The sequence below is a fragment of the Lytechinus variegatus genome, chromosome 9 (genome assembly GCF_018143015.1).
Source record: "Lytechinus variegatus isolate NC3 chromosome 9, Lvar_3.0, whole genome shotgun sequence".
Taxonomy (NCBI): domain Eukaryota; kingdom Metazoa; phylum Echinodermata; class Echinoidea; order Temnopleuroida; family Toxopneustidae; genus Lytechinus; species Lytechinus variegatus.
Window position 1 is genome coordinate 22,060,268 of NC_054748.1, and position 9,417 is coordinate 22,069,684.

The window sequence follows — 9,417 nt, forward strand, 5'->3', positions numbered from 1 at the left end:
AAGAAAAATTTTGAGAGGCTACTTCTTGTAATGAGAATACCATAATGCGCAGTTTCTGTTAACTTGCGATGTACCTGCGCCTTGAATAAATTATTAAAAATAAAACACTAACGCCTGCTCGTGTATAACCTTTGGCCAAGGTACTTGGTGCCGATATTTCCCTAAACACAATCTAAACTGGCCTGAAAACATAGACTAATCGTACGATGGGCGTCAGGGGCTCGTACAGGCGATCAACACAATAAACGCACACTGCTTTAGACTATTTTCAAACCCTGTTCGAGAACTTGTCCAAAGGCTAGCTCGCGTCAGAATTGAGCCAACGACTTGAGAAGGGAGTCGGAACAACCACGACCACATCACCGCAAGTGCAGTTCGATTCTATATCTGTAGTTTCCACTGTCACGAACTGCGCCACGATAGAAACGGTGGACTTACTCGTGGAGTTATCGTAGTCATCATCGTATCAGTTCTGTCGTGGCATACCTCAGTCACATTTGCTCTATACGGCGGCCGCACGGCGAATCGGAAAACAGTAGTTTTTAACATAGTAGTACCACCTACATTATGGTATGAATAAAAATGAATAAAACCTGTTTTCGACTCGCCGTACGGCCACCTTAGAGCAAATGTGACTGAGGTATAAAGATGGCACGAAAGTAGGAACCTGGCACAGTTTTTAAATTCAAATTCAATTTTTTTCTTATTTCACATTCATATTTCGGCGGAATTTCCATTGCCATCGGTAATAATAATAATAATACCAACATATAGCGCATATCAAATTAAGCGTACGATTTTAGCCTCGCAGCCTTTTACAGCGCGATGGCATTTCAAGGAATAAATTCCTGCCAGGTACCCATTTATCTCACCTGGGTCGAGTGCAGCACAGTGTTGATGAATTTCTTGGTGAAGGAAATTACGCCATGGCTGGGATTCGAACCCACGACCCTCTGTTTCAAAGTCCGAAGACTAATCCACTGGGCCACAACACTCCACACACGATTGCACACTGATCATTTAGGAAGACTTAATGCATATCAACTCAATCAACGAGAGAACACTGTTAGGTTAGGAAAGCAGGACATAATCATTTTAGAGAGGAAAAGGGTGACTTTGCCGTCCTTATGAAAAAAAAACAAGTGAAAATATACTTTCCCAGAATTCTAAGGAAATGGTTCCTCGAATTCGCCCTAGTTGAGTTCTAGGAAAGTTTCAGCCCCCAGATAGGAGCAATTATCCTCTCCAAGGACACTATTAAAATTCTTTATCCAGATGCACTTGGTCGATAAGGTTTTTTACGACTCCCAACTCCCGTCCCTCTTCCTTCCATCCCCACCACCTCCCCTCCCCTGGTGGCGATTGTGGGGCCCCTGACAAAACTTAACCCCCCCCCCTTCCAATATTTTCTCCAACCCCTTTTGTCTCGTTACACCATCCTTTACCATATCGACCCCGGGGGGCCACTTCCATTGACGAGTGGATACCATGCGCGACCAAAAAAACACGTAAAAAGGATGTCTTTTTTCACGATAGGGCACGTTACGTACGTAACGTGATAAGGGTGTCAAAAACACAAAAATAATGAAAAAAAGGGTATCTATTTCATTAGGAAAATTACGTGTTTAGGGTCGAATTTGCGGGGATGATAAAACAAAATCAAAATGTTTTATAAAGGATGTCCTTTTTGCCCCAACACTTCGTGTTTAGAGGGCGATTTGCGCGAGGTGTAGACAGTGGGGTCGTACTAAACCATATAAGGTAAAGCCGACGACCAAAGGACCCCAGGACCCGTAACAATAAAACATTCCTGTACTTGTTTAGGGTTAATTTCAAGGAATATTTGCCAAGAGTATCGTTTTGTTTCCAATACTTGTTAAGGGTAGGATTTCACACGCCAATACTTGTTAAGGGGTGCATTTTCAGAATATAGAAATTACGTGTTTAGGGTGCTTTTCGATCCCCCATGGTCGCGCATGGTATCCACTCGTGAATGGAAGTGCCCCCCCCCCCCCTCCCCGTGGCCAAGTGGTTGAAGAAAATTAGGAGAGGCGCATAAATACACGAATACACGAGTAGCATCAAATGAATTAATGGATGAATGCAGAAGTTAGTAGTCTTTTTTTAGAAATGTATTTTTGAATATGAACAATGAATAAAATGATAAATGATAAAGTCTTCAATGGATGGACAGTTCTCTAATCCTCTAAATAAGAATAAAAAAATATAATAATAAACTAGAAGAATGAATAAGAACGAATGCACAAACATGGATGTTTCTTTATTTACTTTGCTCACTGAAAACGAAATTCATTGTTAATATCGTATACTATAAAGCAAGTAGATTATCAAACTTAATTCTACTAAAAATAAGTTTATTGGTTATTTTTTTACTATTAAATCGACAGTGTCTGAAATTTGAAGACTATATTATGCTGTGAAAACCCTCCACTCGAAGAAAGGGTCTGAATACGCAGCCTTACAGCACCATGCAGTGCTTTGTGTGCAGAATGTCCCCGTCACCAAGATGTATTGTGCTATTCTTGCGTGAAGACCCACTTGTTGATGTTTCAACAAAGATTCAATCGGGGTCTGTGCATGCAGACTACCAATTAATAACCGTACCAGGCACAGTTTACTCCGGCGGAAGATGATCTTTTAACCTCAAAAAATCATTGGCTTTCTTCAACGTCACGGCCGTGGCTGCGTGCAACAAAACAATGACACAAAAAGATAGGTCATGCACCGACAGATAGATCGAGATTATTCACGATTTGTCAGAGAGTGGAAAATGGTTTAACACCGCCGTGTTTTGTTCTATTTTGTTTGTTTGTTTTGCGCAGTGCTTTCTTACATGCACTTTGGGAAGAAAAAAAAAGCACAACTAACCCAAAAGTAGAATATACATTCATTTTGCATGTAATTTTGTTTTTACCAATAGTTAGCAGGTTCATATCTGAGCCAACTCGTATTATTTATCACTTTATTCGCACTGTTTAAAGGCAATCAAGACAAATTACAACTGAATGACAAAATAAACAAAAGTAAACCGCAAATGTAGTCAAATGAGAAGTATTATCATGCATAGGTTAGCTTTAAAAAAAATCTCAATCTATATTGTTCAACTAATCATACCATGACCCGGGTGTAAAAAAAGCTAAACAATTTTTACTATTTACTGTTTACAGTGCTATTAAGGAGAAGCTTCTATTGTCTCATTCGAAAACACGATTCCAAACCGCCAATAACTGCTAAATAATAGTGATCTCAAGGAGAATCTTCACTGCGGTTACATTTTAGAAGCTCTAAGAAAAAAAAGTTGTACCGAAAATAAATATGGTGAATAATCATAATTATTCTGGGAATTAAAAGATAAAGGAAACACATCGACCACAATCGAGTCAATGTTGGTTTATGGCTTTATTTTGGATTCGTTATGAAATATGGCGTGCTTCAACGATCTTCGTTTTGTTTTTGTTTGAAACAAAAAGTACAATGTCCCCGGTCTTCGTATATCTTCACGAATTGCGATGTATTTTTTTTCTGGGGGTGCTCCTTCGGGCAACAACACCACTGTTTCCGACTTTTTGCTTTCAAGTCTTGCGCAACTTTTGTGGCCAATTTTGCGTCCCGCACCCGTCACCCGGGTACGCGGTTCCGAAATTATGCAACGTTATGTAAATGCATGTCAGACCAAAAATTGCTCAAAAACGTGATTTCGTGTACAAAGTCAATGTAAATTGTGTTTTCAACCAAAGATCATATATGTATCATTATTTTTTTAGTTTTGCTGGTCTAAATGTATGTATTTTATGCTGTTTATGATCTTAGAAGTGTCCCCAACGAATTTCATTGAAAAAACAATGAAAAACAAAGGGTCCAAAATACAAAGAAATACATAAGAAATTGCAAAAAAAACAATGTAATACGTACGAAATTGATCTGATATCACAATTTTGTCATGTAAACATGCTAAGAACACCACAAAGAGTTTCCATGCCAAAAAATTAGAACATTTGGAGCTTTATTTATGGAGTAATATGAAAAGGTATTATTTTGCATACTAATTACGCATAAATTAGCATAATTACGTAATAACGATTCGCATGAACTAAATTACTATACAATTTTGTAGATTGTATCCCAGACAACCTGCCTGCCAATTTTCAGCGCGATCGCGCGGTCGACGGCCGAGTTCTCAACGGCCCCCCCCCCCGGCCATATTAACTCCCAAAATACCCCGGCCTAGATCTGATTCAGTGAATGAGAACTGGAATTAAAAAATGGGGGATTTTGATAACCGACGCCTGAAATAATGGGTTTAGGAACGGGAGAGAACAGGAGGGTCAATGAAAAATGGTAAAAACTATATGCTTGGGAACTGCTGGCAAGGTGTGACAAGGTGGCCGTAAGGCTCGCACATAAACCAATACTGCCATTATCGTGATTATACCTAAGTGTCCCCCCCTTCCGTAGATCCTTTGCCTTTTGCATGTTTATTGGATTAAACTTTCATATTTTTTCTCCCCCCCCCACAAGGGCACGCGCCCGCATAAAAATCACCCTCCCAACCACCCCCACCCCTTCCTCACCTCACCCCCTTCCCCGCTCCGAGTGCACTACTTCATGTTGTCTACTTGTTCTTCTTATTTTTTTTGTTCGAACTATTAACTTTTCGATTAAATCTCCCCCAGTGCTGCAACACTCTTTTTTAAACTAAATTAATACACTGCAAAAACTCCGGTGTAAAATTTTAACACCAGCCCGTATCTATATATGTCAATACCAGAGAAGTATTGAAACAACACCAGTTTTGAATCAAATCCATGCTGTTTTAATTGTAATTGGTGTTGTATAAACACATATATAATCAAACTGGTGTAGTTTAACACTTCTCTAGTGTGGACATATATAGATTCCGGGCTGGTGTTAAATCAACACCGGTGTTTTTGCAGTGTAACTTATTAATTACGTCAAATTCGGACTGACCGGAAATAATTTTAATTTCTTCTTTCAATTTTAGGGCTATTAATTCGCAATTATGTCACCAACCCTATTCTTGACCTTTCGTTTAAAGTGAAAAACATGAAACGCTTAATACAAAGTAAAGTAAACACAAAATATTAATATCATGTCACTGACCTTAATATATTAAGCGACCTTGATTGGTGAAACTCTGCAAAAAGAATGTTGGTTTCTTGCTCAAATGAACACATTGTCACCTCTGCATTATACAATAAAGCAAATTCCTTCTAAATTACGCGATTATTGACAAATCCACAATAAAGTTTCCGGCAATAATGAAAGTTTATGATTTCACCCAATTTTATTAACATCGCTTGTTTATAATGTATGTCCTAATAAGTATACACAAGTTCAGTTCCAGTCGTGCGTGCAGATAGTTTGTACATAATCATTGTCCTGGTTCCCTCAGTCCCACACACACAAAAAAAAGATGTTTGTTTTCTCAAAATTAGCAATATTGTTCAAATAGTCGGTTGCGAGGTCGGTGGACCTCGTTGCCTAAGTGGGCGGCGAGGTCAGTTGGTTCTGTATCTCGTCTTGCAGTCAGAGGGTCGAGGGTTCGAGGCGTTGTTCCTTCTGCAAGAAATCCATCCATATTGTGCCACTCTCGACCCAAGAGATTTAAATGGTTATTCGGCAGGAATATTGATTTTTTTTTCACATTATGCGCCTGATGATGATGGGCGAATATCAAATTGAGCACTCTCTATGTATGTTCATGATGTATAGGCCTATTAAAAAAGTTGAATTATTATTATTATCATACAGCAGTCGTTTCGTGATTACACCCTCGCTGTGCCTTTGCATATGACATGTGTCCGCTATATTCGAATTAAAGGGGACGTTAATCTTGAAGAAAAGTTTGTTGTAAAAATAGCATAATAATAATAATAACAATAAATATTGGTGAAGGTTTGAGGAAAATCTATTAAAGATTAGGAAAGATGTTGAAATATAAGTATTGGATTGGTGACGTCAAAAACGAGCAGCTTTCCCATAATGTTATGGAATATAAAATTTCAGGGTTTTTTTATTGTTCGCGTTGACTGATTTTGTTTTCTTTGTAGGAAGAGGTGTGAAATAATTTTCATATACTAAAGGTATCACAAAATTTTCATTTTTTCAGAAAATGACTTTTCTTATTTATTGACTTTTATTATTTTTACCATACGATATCTAGGACAGTTGTTCGCATATGACGTCACAAAATAAATGATAAAACTTCGAATAAATATTTCATTCTTCTATTGATTTCTCTCAAATCTTCGGCAATATTTTATATTATTTTTCTGCTATTTTTGCAATAATTTTTTTGTCAGGGTGAACTTCCCCTTTAAGATTTAAGCATGTCAACTTGGGCCCCTAAATAATAAAATAAATAAATAAATAAATAAATAAATAAATAAATAACAAATACATAAATACATTAATTAATCAAATAAATAAATAAATAAATGAATAAATAAATAAACAAATAAATAAATGAATGAATAAATAAATAATAAATAAATAAATACATAAATAAATAAATAAATAAATAATTTAAAAAATAATAAACAAATGAATAAATAAATAAATTTCAGATCAATCCAACATTTATTTTTAAGTGCTTATTAATCAGTCAGTTTTGTGCGTTTTGGATTGATACAACATTGATAATACCTCAGTCACATTTGCTAAACGGCGGCAGTACGGCGAGTTGAACACAACTAGATAAATTTTGACTCGCCGTACGGCCGGCATAGAGCAAATGTGACTGAGGTATAACGTAATCATCTAAATTTTAACATGATTCACAGATTGGTGTCTTTATATTAAACAACCATATGTTAAGGCAATAGTGATTTTAATTGTCGCCACCGTTTCCTTCATTATATAAGGTCAAATATTAAAAAAAAAGAAAACCAAAACCAAAGATGACCGTTAGTACAACCAAGATCGTGATGAAAGCCGATTAATAAGAATAGTGGTTTTGTGCCATTTCCTATGTACTATTTCCCTGGTTATATTTCCTCCTGATGTACTATTTCCTCTCTACTTTGGTCAATAATTTTTACTATCACACCCTTTCGGAATTTTCCAGGATTCGGCTTCCTGTCAGGGATAGATGCTAAAGACTGAGAGGTTTAGTGGTTGCGTGGTCTGAATAATGGTTCGAGTCTCATCGTGAGATCATGACGCTCTATTCCAGTAAATACATGATCTCACGATGAGACTCGAACCATTATTCAGACCACGCAACCACTAAACCTCTCAGTCCTTATAGCATCTATCCCTGACAGGAAGCCGAATCCTGGAAAATTCCGAAAGGGTGTGATAGTACAGTCCAGTGCATTGTCGGAGTATATAGCCATAACGGTGTAGCTATTAAAAAATACAATATATGGACGGGTGGTAAACATGGTATATGTCCATGAATGGTGTTAGTATTTTTTATTTACTTCTTATACTTCTTAGACTGTAAAAACTGTGGTGTTAAAACTGACACCAATTGGTGTTAATAGAGGACCACACCCTGAGGTGTTAAAATAACACACTGGAGTGTAAATGTAACAACCATAGGTGTAAAATATAGGTGTAAAACTAACACCACCAATTTAACAGCGGTGTAAAATAACTGGTGTGGTCCTCTATGTACACTGGTTAACACCACAGTTTCTGCTGTGTAGAACATCGTTGATATTAATAATAATAATGATGATGATGATGATGATAATATAGAATTTATAAAGCGCTTTAATGTCTCCAAGCGCTGCATACTTTTACCCTTGCTTTAGCACGGTTACTCTTATCGGACGCTCGAGCATTCAAGGAATTCCTTCCTACCGGGTACCCATTTACTACACCTGGGTGGAGAGTGGCACATGTAGATAAGCGCCTTGCCAAAGAACACAAGTGCTGCGATCATGGCGATGGGATTTGAACCCCGGACCTTGTGGTTCAAAATCCGGAGACTTATCCACTGAGCCACAACACCTCTACATAATATTGTAGATATTGTATCTCAAAGTTTTGTTCTATTCTTCTAGTAGTATAGTCCTTTTAAAAAAAATCTGGGATAGTTGATGTGCATGATTTTGTCATTTATGAGAATACCTTGTGTTGAATGAACGGATGGACAACTTAAATTAAAGCTGAAATTTAAAAAGAGGATAGTTCTCTGTATCGATTGGTTCTATTTATGATTGTCATAACGTTGACTGCTTGCACTTTTGATAAGCAGGGGGTACTCCCACCTCCCTCCATGTATTACCTAAAATTTCATTTTTCATTTGCACGGTTTCGTTCGGTAACAGTTACATATAGGCCTCTAACATGTAGAATAACATCGGGCATTGTCGGGTGTGGTTTCTGAATGAATTATTTTGGTCTTGTTTTTAAGGAAACCAAAACTCATTAACACTGTCAACGAGGTGATATAGAAAGAAAGTAATGAGTCTGCTATATTATCTCGGATTTATTTTTAGACATTACCTTGAGCACCATTGACACCTGAAAACAGGTTTATGCAAATTGCCTAGTCACTTCATTCCCACATATCCCAAAAGTTTTGCAAGAAGAAAATGACCAAAGGTACTTTCGAAGATCTCGTGCAGATTTGGTCATAATGAATTAAATGTATCAGAGAAACATACCCGAATTTACCAAAACATATATATTTTTGGAGAAAAAACACAACATACATGAAATAAAACAGGTTTTTATTTCTTATCATTTATTCATCATGCTACACAGCAAAAACTGTGGTGTTAACCGGTGTACATAGAGTACCACACCAGCTATTTTACACAGGTGTTACATTGGTGGTGTTAGTTTCACACCTATATGTGTTATTACAACACCTATGGTTTTTACATTTACACTCTTTGGTGTTATGTTCAATCTCTAGGGTGTTATTTTAACACCTCAGGGTGTGGTCCTCTACACTCTAAAAAATGAAGTGCCAATTTGTCTAGTTCAAATTTGAACTAGACAAATCAGCACTCCGAAGTGCAGTCACTATACACGCTCTTTAAGAGCTAAATTAGCACTTTATTTTTTAGAGTGTATTAACACCAATTGGTGTCAGTTTTAACACCACAGTTTTTACAGTGTATCGGTTTTGGGAAGTACATATTCATACAATATAATGATCTAGAACAGAGACAGCACGCGGGGGTTCAAAACTTGAAATAAACAATTCTAACGTCTTTATGATTATTTGTAAATACCATAGCCCTTGTTGTCAAATCTGTTTTAAAAAATGTAATATTGTATAATTCGAACAAACAAAAAACAAAAGAAATAGTGAATGATGGACATCATCGAAATCCTGTCTCATTTGCATGTCACTGAATTGTGCATATCACTGTTTTGTGAAAGATAAACAAAACTTCAATATATCATAACTTT